General features: G+C 43.0%; 1 protein-coding gene across 4 annotated transcripts in view; it reads left to right on the top strand.

The window, feature by feature from the left end:
- Nucleotides 1-244: 244 nt before the first annotated feature.
- FNDC3B (fibronectin type III domain containing 3B) overlaps nt 245-12,822 on the top strand; it is a 359,057-nt gene continuing 346,479 nt past the window's right edge. For 2 of the 4 annotated variants that reach the window (XM_045502967.1, XM_045502966.1), the window contains exon 1: nt 245-352. The gene's annotated coding sequence lies outside the window, so the exon portion shown is untranslated. Of the gene's footprint in view, nt 353-950; nt 1,259-12,822 lie in introns of those variants that run through there. The other 2 variants (XM_045502964.1, XM_045502968.1) reach the window with 2 other exon arrangements.

Raw genomic sequence — 12,822 nt, 5'->3', positions numbered from 1 at the left:
GTGTGTCGTCAGTTGCGCAGGCCTGGGGCGCACGGGTGGCTCCCACAGTCCTGCGGAGCTGAGATTGTGGCGGCGGTTTTACTCTGCAGTTTACGGCAGTGGGCGGGCCCCAAATCCCCATGTGGTCCCGACATCATTGACATGGCGGAATCCCCCATCAAACCCTCCTGGTAGTTATTTGAGCGGCGGCGGCGGCCGGAGGAGGAGGAGAGCGGCGGCGGCAGCGGCGGCGGCGGCGGCGGCGGCGGGAGCGGCGAAGGGGCAGCGGGGATCCTCGAGACTACCGGCTGGGAAGGCGTGGGCGACCCGGTGTGTGGCGCGCCCGGAGCCCCGCTTTTCAGCCCGAGGGAAGGTAAGGCGTGCACGATCGGCAGACTGGAGGCACCGGGACCCCGCACCTCGGCCGCCGGGTCCCGCGCGCTGGAAAGCCCCGGCCGGACGCGGAGTCCGCGGGAGTGCGATCCTGTCCCGGAGCGCTCCGGGCGCGCCGGGCTTCCCGGGGAAAACTTGGCGCCAGAGTGCTAGGGCGCCCCGCGCTCGCCTGGGCACCCCGGGAACACGGGGCCCGGGAGGGGGCTGGTCTCCACTTTGGGGCCGCATCTTGCTGGGCTCTGGCCCCCCCTCCCGTCGCCCCAGCTTGCCTGGGTTTGGAGGAGGGAAAGAAGCGGGTAGATTCTTCTTGATGAAAAAAAATCTGGGCAGTGGCTCCCGGGCTCTCCCTCCCCCCCTCGCCCTCCCCATCCTTCCCAGCAGATTCTGTCCGAGGAATCTGCTCCCCCTCCCGGAATCTCCGCGGCAGGAACGCTGCCCGGGAGGGGGAGGGCGGGCGGAGAGGCCGAGGAATCTTCGACGTGTCACTTTCTGAGGCTGTAGATTTCCATATGGTGGAGGGAGGAGGGCGGGCGTGCGAAGTGGGGCTGGAAGTTGGGGCCGCCTCTCCGCGCCGGGCGGGGGCGGGCCGGGACCTCAGACCCTGGGATGCTCGCGGGGAGGGTCCGGGCCCGCAGCCCCGGGAGCCGAGCCGGCCCCCTGCCCCCGGCCGGGCCTCTCCAGGACACTCCCCGCCTCGCCGCTGGCCACCTCCGTGCGCGCCACGTCCTCCCTCCCCGTCCTGCCCCCCCGGGCTCCCCCCGGGCTGGGGGCGGTAACCGGCGGCCACGGCCGGACTCGGCGAGCCTAGCGGCTGGAAGATCGGGCGGGGGAACGGGGCGCGGCGGGAAGGAGCGGGCGACCCGGTGTGTGGGCCAGCGTAGCTCCGGTCAGTCGGTCACCCCGAGGGGCGCCCCGGCCGGGGGTGGGGCGGGCGGCGGAATCCGCGCCCGGAGGCGGCCGGGAGGGGCCGCGCGGACCGTCTGGTGCCCGCGGCGGGGCGGGGGCCGGCCAGCGTGGGAAGGGCCTGTCACCCTGGGAGGAAAGTGGGGCCTCGGGCTGTGCCAGCGAACTTTCCCAGAGGTCCGGGTCCGGGCGCCCCGTGGGAGCCCGAGCACGGGGCCCAGTGTCCCGGGAGACTGGGCTGGGCCGCCTGGAGGCGCCGTTGGCGGAGAGGCTTCCAGGAGTGCGCGATTGGAGTTGGAGCTTTTCGAATCTCAGCTCCCACCCTGCCATCCCAGACGAAGGGAAGCAGTGGCATATTATCCAGACAGTGCCGTTTTGCGACTTCCTTAAAAGTTACAACTTTTTATTTTCTCTTCTGCCTAGCATTTCCTTGGAACAAAATTTGGAATTGGGCCGCTATGAGCCGACGCTGGGGCCCCCAATCCGCACGTTTTATCTCTCCATCCCTGTCGGTTTCTAGTCTCCCTCCCCCTCTTACACCCAGGCTTAATCATATTTTGGAACGGGCGAGGTCTTTTGTTGGGTGGGCACCCTTTGATTGCTTGTCCGTTTATTTTTTAATGTGCAGCTAATTTGATTTGAATTTCCGCCAGTTTCCAGGCCCTGCTAGGGAAAAACTAAGGGAGAGGAATAAGCCACTTTTTTTTTTTTTTTTTTTTTTTTTTTTTTTTAAAGCGTGGAGCGAGGTGGGGCATTGGGAAAGGGGAGGCACTGTGGTTGTGGGCAAAGAGTCAGAGGGAGCAGACAGACCCGGAAGAAAAGGAATCTGCTCTGGAATAACACTTTTTTTTTTTTTTTTTTTTTTTTTTTTTTGAGGCTACAGGCCTTGGGCAAAAATGCACCACTCTGTTCTGATTTCTACTGCCTGAGTTGCTTTTCCACTCTCAGGCTAAAACTGTGACTCTGGGGACCTGGACAGGACGGGGGAAGAGGTCCAGAACCCAAGGCAGCCAGTGGCCCTGGTTTTGTGCTTTTTGTGGGGGGGGGGCTTGGTTCCCCCTCATTGGAGGCAGGCTTTGTGGACCCAGCGTTCATTCAGTGTCCTGGTTCCCAGGGAACAGCTGTTAATGAGAGTAAAGTCTTTGGGCATGTTTCTGGCCGTGCAAAGGGGACCTCACCCATGAAGGTGTAATTCTCACTTTGTTTAGAGGGTCACCCACAAATGGCTAAGAATGAGGCATAGCTGGTTTAAAAAAATCATTAAAAAGTTGTGTTTAAACTCGTATGTGCTTTTAAAGTGTTTTGGTTTAAATACTAAGAAAGAAACATGTATCTGTAAAGATCATGTTCTTTTAAAAGAGATGTTAAAAGTGCAAGATATCATCATGGAATAGGGGTTCTAGTTTCTAATTACAGTATATACAGTTCCAGAAAGATATTCCCGTAACCTTTTAGGACAGACTTTGTAAATAGCTCCCATCAGACTTGCGGACTATTGGAGAGCCAGTCTTTGGGGGTTTTGGAAAGAATGCTTGGGATTGGTTAGGAAGCTCTAGGAGTCTAGGTAGTAATTTATTCAGTAAGTGATGGCTCTCCTTAACACTTAATTTACTATGGAAGGATTTGATAGTGTCCTTAGAAGTTAACCAAAAGAACTTCTCAAACATTACAGTTTAGGAAGACAAGGCCCAGGACGGTTGCCATCCTTGGCGAAAGTCTAGTGTAGAATCGTATTAATAACTACTCTTTCTTGAATATCTAATGTGTACTAAGGCCTATGTACTGTGCTTTTAAATACATTATCTCATTAAAGTTCTAATAACAATCTTTACATTTAGGTGATGTTATGAACATTTTATACACAAGGGTGTTGAAGTTCTCAGAAATGAAACTGACTTGTGTAAGATCGCATTGCTACCAACAGCAGGGTTTTCTTTAATGATGGAAATAGCTCTATGGCTGTGTTGTCCAGCATGGCAGCCACCAGACACATTAGCTTTTGTGCTTTTGAAATGTGGCTACTGCAATCGAGGAACTGTGTTTTACATTTTATTTACTTTTTAAAAAAATTGTATTTACTTTTAGTTATTTTAAACTGCTACTTGTGGCTAGTGGTTACCATATTGGAGATCACAGTGTAGAACTTTTCTGATTCCCAGATACATTCACATTTAACGCGATCATACTGCTTTTTAGATCTAGTTCAGTGTTCTTTTTTACCACCAGAAGATGCTTAGAGTCAACCTTCTAGTAGAATTTAAATGCTGAGTTAGTGATAGCTCAGTATTGCTTTTATACCTGGAGTGGATAAAATAAGCACATTAAAAAAAATGCTTACATAGCATAATTAAAACTGATGGACAAAACTTCAAATGACATTTTCTTGTTTGCTTGAAATAATTGTTTATAGGAATTGCTGAAAAGGCAGACCTTTTTGGTTATTTTAGTGTAATAAAGGAGTGTAAATAGGCAATATGAAAAGTCACTGATGGGGAGTTAAAAAAAAAAATGACCCGCTTAATAGCCATGTTTGCCAGTTCAGTGGGTGATTCTTTTCATATGACTGCATAAGTGGCAGGTAAATAATACAGTGAAACCATCATTCGCTTTTCCTTATGTAGGTGGACATGTAATCTGAAGAATTAAAATCCTTGCTTTACTGTCAAAGAGTAAAATTCAGATATAAAACACTAGATTCATCTATGAATTGGGAAGAATATATTTAAGATGAAAATAAACCTCCAGAAACACTTGGTGGCAAATGGTCAAGTGGTTTTTTGATTAGTGAGTTTCATTTATTTCTGTTGCACTTTAGAATTCTTTTAATAGAAGGAATTTCAACAACTTTCTTGATTTTGTATGAAATCATGAAAATTCCAACTCATGTTAAATAATAAGCCTTCATCTGGATTCTGTACATAAATGTCCAGTAGTCGAATACTTTTGTGTGTGGGGGGCATACTACTTGCAGGGAAAGACAAATGGTAAAGTCATTTCTTTTTGTTAGGATTTTTAAAGAAGTAACTTCCAGGTTCAGTATAAACATACCTGAATCTGTTGTACCTTTCGTAGTTACCGTATTTCCCAGGGTTGGTTGCAGTTCATCATCCCGACGCTAGAGCATTACATGATCCTGAAAGACCTGTACTTCTAAATCAGCTCTAAGTTGATCTGTATCATGTTAGTGTTCTGTGAATTGCATGGCCTCCAAGCTCTTTCAAACTTGTAAATTCAGTCACAGGTAAGTCATTAGTTAATGACACTGTTGAGAGAGCTGAAACACCCTTTTCATACCCATTTCTGACCCTTGGGAGCCCAGTTATTTTCAAGGAACCAGGATAAAGACCACGTTATAAATAGGATTACAGTGTTCTCGTGAGTATGACCAATATAGGAAACACCGTTTAACTCATGATGCATGGTTCCGTTTGTTGAATGTCAAGTCACTGATACAAATGGGAGACTTACTAAAACCTTGAAAGATGAAAGATGTTGAAAGGTTGCCAAATAATGGGCAAAGATTAGAAATCTTGGAAGTCTAGTGAGGGCTGCTTCAGAACATCAGTTTGAAATCAGAACATCTACGCTGCCAAAGACTTGCTTTACTTTTTAGCTGTGTGTTTTGATAAACTTCTGAACCTCTCTCAGTTTAGGTGTTTAGGTGTCCCGATTTTATTATGAAGAGAAAACATCTCATCCGTGTCATTCTCCCCCCTCCCCCCCCCCCAAATAGTTGTCCCAAGGGATTGATGAGTCGGTGTATTGAAAAGTATTTGGGGAAATTGTATGCAAACTCCATAGTTTGTTATATATCAAAGTTTAAAACTGAGCTGTTCCTATTCTATTAATTTGCACATTTTTAGGGACGTCCACATTGCACGTGGACAGTTTGAAAAATGATTTATTTTCCCCTTTCTGATGAGTAAATAAAGCTTAAAGCTTTAGATTGCTGTGTTCATTTTCTCCCTCCCCTAGTAGAATAGTTGATTTGTGACGTCTCAAAAATTGTACTGTACATAAGTCATCCCAGCTCCATGTTTTGGGGAAGTTTTTCCTTAGATGTAGCCTATAGCTGGCTAGCATTGCTGACGTGGCATGCCAGTTTGCGTGGTTCAGGGTTTTTCTTAAGAGGCAGGGAAAAGAGTGCAATCTTTTAGAGGAACTTCCAATACTGAATGATAGAGGCACAGGGCTTTAGTCATTGTGTAGTATCTTAGTAAGCCTATTATTTGAGCTTTCCGTAATTACCGCTGAGAAATGGGGGCGGGGGGGGGTGGTGGGGAGGAGAATATTTTCAGTGTAGAGGGATTTTTGCAATTTACCTGCATTTCCATTTTAGAACTTACAATTGCCTTTTCTTCATGTTAATGAGGTTAATCCATTAAATGAGTTTTTTGTGGTAAGGCATGTTCGAGCAAACCTTAATTCTCATCCTTGCAGCTGTGGGGAATGCATTTAAGTGCTTGAGGAGAAGCATCGTTCTATAGTTGACTCTGAATGCCTTTGAAAATAGGAAACTACTCATAAGCGTGTATACACATATATCCTTTTTTGCCTTAGACTATACAGTATGGTATGGTGTTACGTGTTTCAGCGAGGCAGAAAATACTTGAATCCTTGTGGTTAGACAGAGGCAGGTCTGTGTAGGGGTGAAGAACAGGCTCACGACTGATGGTCCTTGGGCACTTTGCAGGGTAGAGCTAAGAAGAGGCTAGCCCCTGGTCACAAGCTTAGTGGCGGGGGGCGGGGTGGGGGGTGGGGGGTGGTGGTGGTGGTGGTGTTTTTGGTTCAGGTTTATGGGCAAGGATCGGTCCTTGTTGACCAGAAATATGAAGGATTCGGGGTGGAGATAGGGAGACAGGAAGTTTTTAAGCCACCAAATGAAAATCGGGTAAGATAGACATGGTGTTTAGCCATCCACAGATGGGGTATTTCTCATTTTGACAGTGGATTGGCCCTTGAATCTTTTTTGTCCCGGGTTGAGCTATGCAGGTTTAGCATTCCGTTACTCCTGGAGTGTAATTTGCAATGCCCTTGGCTGATGAGATGCCCTTGGCAATACTCCCTGTTGGTTCAGGGATTGGCTCCTAATGTTTTGTTTCTTTGATATCATGACAACTGCTTGTCAGTTTTAAACAACTGGAGGGAGAAGATTTTAGTGAGATTGAGCTGAAGTTAGCATTATTTGAGATTCTAGTAAGCATCAGTGTTTTTAAATATTCCTTCTATTATATGGTTATGCTTGATTTTAAAATTTAATTTTCTTTCATTCACTTGTTTGTTGACTCAGAAGGCATGTATTGAGTTCTAGACTAGATTCTTTGTTTATGTAATATTCTACTCTCTTCTGACTTGTTTGGGGCAAATGCAAAGCATTTTTTATTAACTTACAGGAGAAGGGGTATTTTGCTCATATTTTTGGGATGTTGTGTAGAGAACCGTGTCTGCCACCAAACTCCTAGGGCAGGATGGTGGCAACTTCAGTTCTTTAATCCTTTCTGAAATTTGAGAAGTGTTAAAATTGGAGTGCTTACAGGCTATGTTTAAAACTAAATTTATATCCGAGCTTAAGGCTTCTGATACATCCCCGTTTTGACTCTGGAAGATGAAGATTTTTATAAAGGCAACCAATCAGAAAAATTTACCTAAACTAAGTTGGTTTAATACTAACTCATAGTCTTCAATTGTGAAAAGCTTTCTGTTGAAATAATTGTCTAGAAAATTGTCTTTATGTATGAGCAAATGTCTTATGTTTGAGAAGTAATTGAAGATTCCAAAATCTTCAGGAAATATCCCAGGAAATAGCTTGATTTAATTTACTTTTACGGGACTCAGATTCTCTACAACATGTGAAAGGGATCTCTATTAAAAATAACTCCATTGTTCTTGATGTAACTAATTAGGAATTTGCAAGTATCCAGGCGGGTCTAAGATAAAGTTTGGTTTCCTATTCTATATGAAAAGGTTTTACTGTAACAGAAGTTTAAGTAGATCTTCAGAGGGAATATTTACCAAATTAGGAGAACAAACTACTTTTAAGCACTTTGGAAAAATCAGTTTACTTAAAAGCAGTGCAAAACTGCATTAAGGGTTGAAGCTAGTTCTACTGCTGGACTTTGACAGAGATGCAGGAGCCCTTTAACATTGTTGATTTACCCAATGCCATCCCCTTCTAGGAACAGTTTACCAGCAAAAGTTAGAAATGTATTTCTGGATGCAGAGTAAATCACCACAACAAGTAAATATCTATCTCACCCTGCCCCCACCAATAGCCTCCAACTATGCCTCTTCATTGGGTTTTGGAGTTTTTCTGTTTGCTTTGCTACTTGTTAATTTCTTTTACCACCTGTAAGCACTTGATGGCGGATTGGTGAGAGCAGGTGTTAAAGGTTTAAGAACAGCATTATTGCTTTTAGTTGCCCATCTCTCCTGCCTCTGCTGTTGGGGCCGACTTGGGGAAAGGGATGCAAGTAGTATTTAAATAAACTCATCACACACCCTTCTCCTTTGCTTTTACTAAAGCAAGACCTTCCTGGACAGTTTCATTGCAGGTGCTGAATGAACTGACCGGTAAGAAGAGTAAATTTCTTTAAAAATATCTCAGTATATTTACATCCATTTATTCAGACAATGAAATTTTTTAGTATGTGACTTTTTAGGGGTCAGATTGACCTGTTTTTACATTACAAATTGTATGTGTGGGATGCTGAAGATATTTTTAGGATATTATGCTTCCTTTTATATTAACAAAGTTTTTGTTATGATACATTCTGTATCTTCCATTGTTTAAATTGTTTAGGAGGAAAATACTAAGTCTTTGGATATTTCTTTTGTGGTTTTTCTTGTCTCAGGAAAAATCATTCCGATTTAGAGTTATAGAAATAAATATTCTGAATTAGTGAATCAGAAAATACTTAAACATACATTGAATCAGAACCCTAGTGTATTGCTGTTGAGAACGTAAAAGGTAGAGTTTTGTGGTTTCTTAAAAAATTAAGTACAGAATTACCTAGCAGTTCTTTTCTTAGGTATGTACCCCAAATAATTGAAGGCAGTGACTCAAACAGATACTTGCACACCAGTGTTTATGGCAGCAGTGTTTACAATATCTGAAAGGCGGAAACAACCCAGTGTCCATGCACAGATGAATGGATAAACAAAGTGTGGTAGATATATACAATGGAATATTATTCAACCATAAAAAAATATTGGAATTCCTATACATTGTATAGCATGGATGAAACTTGAAAACATCATGCTAAGTGAAATAAGCCAGACACAAAAGGACAGATACTGTGTATTTCCAAGTACCTAGAATAGGTAAATTCATAGTCACAGAGTAGAACAGAGATTACTAGGACTATCGGGAGGGGGAAAGGAGTTATTGTTTAATGGGTATAGAGTTTCTGTTTGAGATGATGAAAAAGTTTTAGAAGCGAATCGTGGTCATGGTTGTACAACACTGTGAATGTGCTCAGCGCTGCTGAATTGTATGCTGAAAAGTGCTCAAAATGTTTGATGTTTTGTGTATTTTACTACAATAAAAAAAAAAATATTGAAGGAGATTTATTCCATACCATCTCAGTTTGTCTCGCTTTGCTCCCCCTTGGTCTACCTCCATGCTGGTATGCAGTGTTTTTGTTTTTGTTTTTTTTTCCTTTTCTTCCTCCTATTGCATTCTAAAGGGAGATTCCCCTAGGCCATTTTTAGAGTTCGGAGAGTCCTCATTTGATTAACTGACTTGAATTTAAGAAGCTATTTAAAAAGTAGTAGATCTCTGGAGGGGAAAACAAAAAGGCATTTTAATATTAAGATGAATCAGATTATTAACATCCACAGACTATGGAGAGGCACATAAAGGTAGTCTATCCCGAATTTCACTGTGAGTCATCTAAAAACCAGGGATGTATAATTAGACCTGTCATATTTTTTATTCCATTTGGTCATCTTCAGTACTGTAGGAAGAAGTTTGATTTCCACTTAAAGAAACGGCCTAAGTCATCTCAGTACTCATGTTGGAAGTGTTTAGGTGCTAACATTCTTCAGTTCCTTAGACTAAACCCTGTTGGAAGGGATAGAGTGAAAGAAAGCATGTAGTATTCTGTTTTATGCATCTGAACTTGTCTCTAGCAGCTAAAAATTTTGTAGTCGTTACTGCACCCTGAGCGTTGGTGGTTTGGTTTTTGTTTTGTTTTCCTTCTGAGATACTGGTGTTGGGTTTGGGTAGGTCACTTAGAAAAAGGTGGTGGGATTTTCATGAAGTGATAAAGTACAAAGCTTAAACATCAGATGCGAAGTGCATGCTAGGAATACTGAAGATACAAAAATTCAGATGGGAAGGTTTAAGTTCATGTACAAATAAGCTCTAGGGAAGATTACATTACTTTAATTACATGCATATGTAATTAGAAAAAAGTATTTGTTGTCCCTGATAGTTCGTTAATTCCTGAACTCCTGGAAAAAACAGTGTAAAGTTGCAAAGGTATGGTGGTAGTGTGTGTGCGCTGTGCCCTCTCTACGGGTATACTGTATTTTCTCTGCTGTGTATTTAAATAGCGTTCATACCATAGCAGGCCATTTTCGTGGCCCACTAATTACTCCAGGGGTAACTATCATTACCAACTGATACCAAAAGGTACTGAGAGTCATGGTGTCTTTACATCTAGTGGAGATATGAAGAATTATAACGTGTTTGCAGAGTGCTCCTCATTGCTTTTGGCCTACTCAAAGGAAAAGAATGTCCCATTCCATTTTGCATAGCCTCATTCCATTCCAGAACCATCATTTTAGGTACTTTGTATTTTCTTTAAATTCTTCTCTCCCTTTACCTGTACTTTTTAGAACACTTGTCCTTTTCCGTGCTGTCTGGTTGTCTCCTTGTCACCCTTACTTGAATGTGAGGATGATTACTGATTTAACTCAGGGTTGTTCGTGGTGAGTGCATAGTAAATGTTCCTTGGATGGTTGAATGGATGAATTCCCAGGTTGAATGTGCCATTTAAACTTGGTGCATTATCTCAGGTGCTCAGTCAGTATTTGTTCTACCGACGTGGACCTCTTTGAAGCATGGGCCATATTGTGGACATTTTTGTGTTTCCAACAGTGTTCCTGATTTTTTTCTCATAGTAGAGATATAATATTTAAACAAAACAAAGGCATGAGTCACCTTCAGTGCAAGCCTGGCTTTTCATTTATTACTATTTTAAAGAAATGAAAGGGGCGCCTGGCTGGCTCACTCCATAGAGCATGTAACTCTTAATCTGGGGATCATGAATTTGAACCCCGCGTTGGATGTAAAGTTTATGGTAAAAAAAAAAAAAAAGAGGAAAAAAAGAAAAAATATGTAAATAAGGGTTTTCCAGAGAATACATGAGTTTTTTCATATCTATATTAGATTACTAATGGATTTTGAAAATTTTTAACAAACAGCTTCTATTTCTATTCCCTAAAAATGTGGTCCTTGATTGTATATATTTTGCCTATCTATTGGGACTCAGTTTGGGAATTATAAATTAAGAAATTTATTTTATGGGATGCCTGGTGGCTCAGTCGGTTGGGCGACTGACTCTTAATTTGGCTCAGGTTGTGATCCCACTGTTCACAGGTTCGAGCCCTGTGTGGGGCTCTGCCCTGGTAGAGCCTGCTTGGGATTCTCCCTCCCTCTTTGCCCCTGCCCTGCTTGTGCTGTCTGTCTCTCTCAAAATAAAAACTTAAAAGTTATTTTATGAAAAAGGTAACTTTTCAGGGATTTGTGGTAGTTTAAAATGATCAATTTACAGGGACATTCTAGAAGGGTGACATGAAAGGATAGAAAAAAACCAAAATGTGCCTTGCTAAGATATTGGGGGCCCAGCTGAGGTAGTTGATTCTGCTAGACTAGTGGCCAAAGTGTTTGGTGTAAAACTAAGCCATGGAGAAAGTGTCAAAGAGGATGTCATGGAAACTTGAGGAGAATGGCCTCAGCTATTTTAGGTGGAGTTAAAGTATACTGGAGAAGAGAAGAGTCTTTTAAAGTATTATAACATGAGTGGGGTGGATGGTGCAAGGGAGCTTTTATTCATTGTGTCTGGGGTGGGATCTGGGAGTCTTTATTTTATTATTATTAAAAAAAATATTTATTTATTTATTTTGAGAAAGAGAGAGGCAGAGAGAGGGAGAGAGAGAATCCCAAGCAGGCTCTGTGCTGTCAGTGCAGAGCCTGATACGGGGCTTGATCCCATGAACCATGAGATGAGCTGAAATCAAGAGTTGGACACTTAACTGACTGAGCCACACAGGCTCCCCCTATCCTCATATTCTTTAGGGTAAAACAATAACCAGCTCTTGGCAGTTTTATATAGAAACTGGCTTAGGACACTTGTCATTTGTGCGCTAAACTTACACTCTGTGACCACAAGTCAGATGTGAAATATAATAGTAGTGACCAGCAATTGTGAAGCACCTACCACATGCCAGGCATTTCCATACAGACATATATATATATATATATATATATATATATATATATATGCGTGCACCATATTCAAAAAACTAGCCCTGGAAGGTAGATATTATTTTGTTTTTCTGTATGTGTTACCAGTATCTACAGCAGAAGCTGGTGCATACCAGGTGCCCTAGAAATGGTAAGTGAATTGAAGATTAGAAGGCATGTTCGAGAAGGTTAAGAATATCACCTAGACTGATCCCAGAACTTTTTTCAGCTTCATTACACTGCTTCTCAGTAGTTTACATGAAATATCTTATTTGTATCTCCGACTTGGAATAACGTCCAGTTGTGTTTCCAATGTAGCAAGCTGGGTTCTAAAGCCAAGTGTTAGCTGAAGGCCTTCCATGTGCTGAACTTGTCTATTGCCCAGAAGCCTAAAATTTATTTTTGAAACAATTATGATATTCTGGATGTTTCCCAAGAGAGAGATTTTCCTAAATTGTTTTCTGTAATAGCAACTTAACCCTAGGATGAGAGAAACCAGAGAAGAAAATTATACTTGGTAGAAAGTAATCTATAAGAAACTCAATGTAGTGAATGGGAAAAATCTAGAGCAGTGGGCTCGGAAATGGTAGTGAAGTTTTTGCCCTATTCGGACGTCTGAGAAACTGAGAGGTTTTTCACTGAGTGGTGGTTCAGTTTTGCTCATCTTACTTGCATCCCTCTCCTTGAAGCCTTTCATGTAAGTTACTTTGCACAGAGCAAGATCCTGTGCTTCTAATTTGCACCTGGAAAAGCAGAGCCTGCTTCTCCGAATACTAACCCTTTCTCTCCTTTGGAGGCTAGTAGTTTGTGGTGTTTGGGTTGCTCCGGAGGCAACCACAGGGATGGGACCAGCACAGAACTGACTAGAGAGAGCCTCATCTCTGAGCTCAAAGCAGCAGCCCCTGTGGTTAATGAAAGGTGACCTCAGGATTCAGAGGAGCCCTGTGCTTTCCCAGACGGCCCAGGCTAAACCTGGGGAGCTGGCATCCCTAAATGCTTCCTTTGTTAGAAATCTTTTAGTTCTCTACTCCATCTTTAGAAAGTGAGCTCACTGAGGTGAGTTCAGGACAAGGCTC

This window comes from Leopardus geoffroyi, chromosome C2, assembly GCF_018350155.1.
Source record: "Leopardus geoffroyi isolate Oge1 chromosome C2, O.geoffroyi_Oge1_pat1.0, whole genome shotgun sequence".
NCBI lineage: Eukaryota > Metazoa > Chordata > Mammalia > Carnivora > Felidae > Leopardus > Leopardus geoffroyi.
Note: the sequence above shows the minus strand (reverse complement) of the source record. Positions and strands in the feature narration are given on the sequence as shown.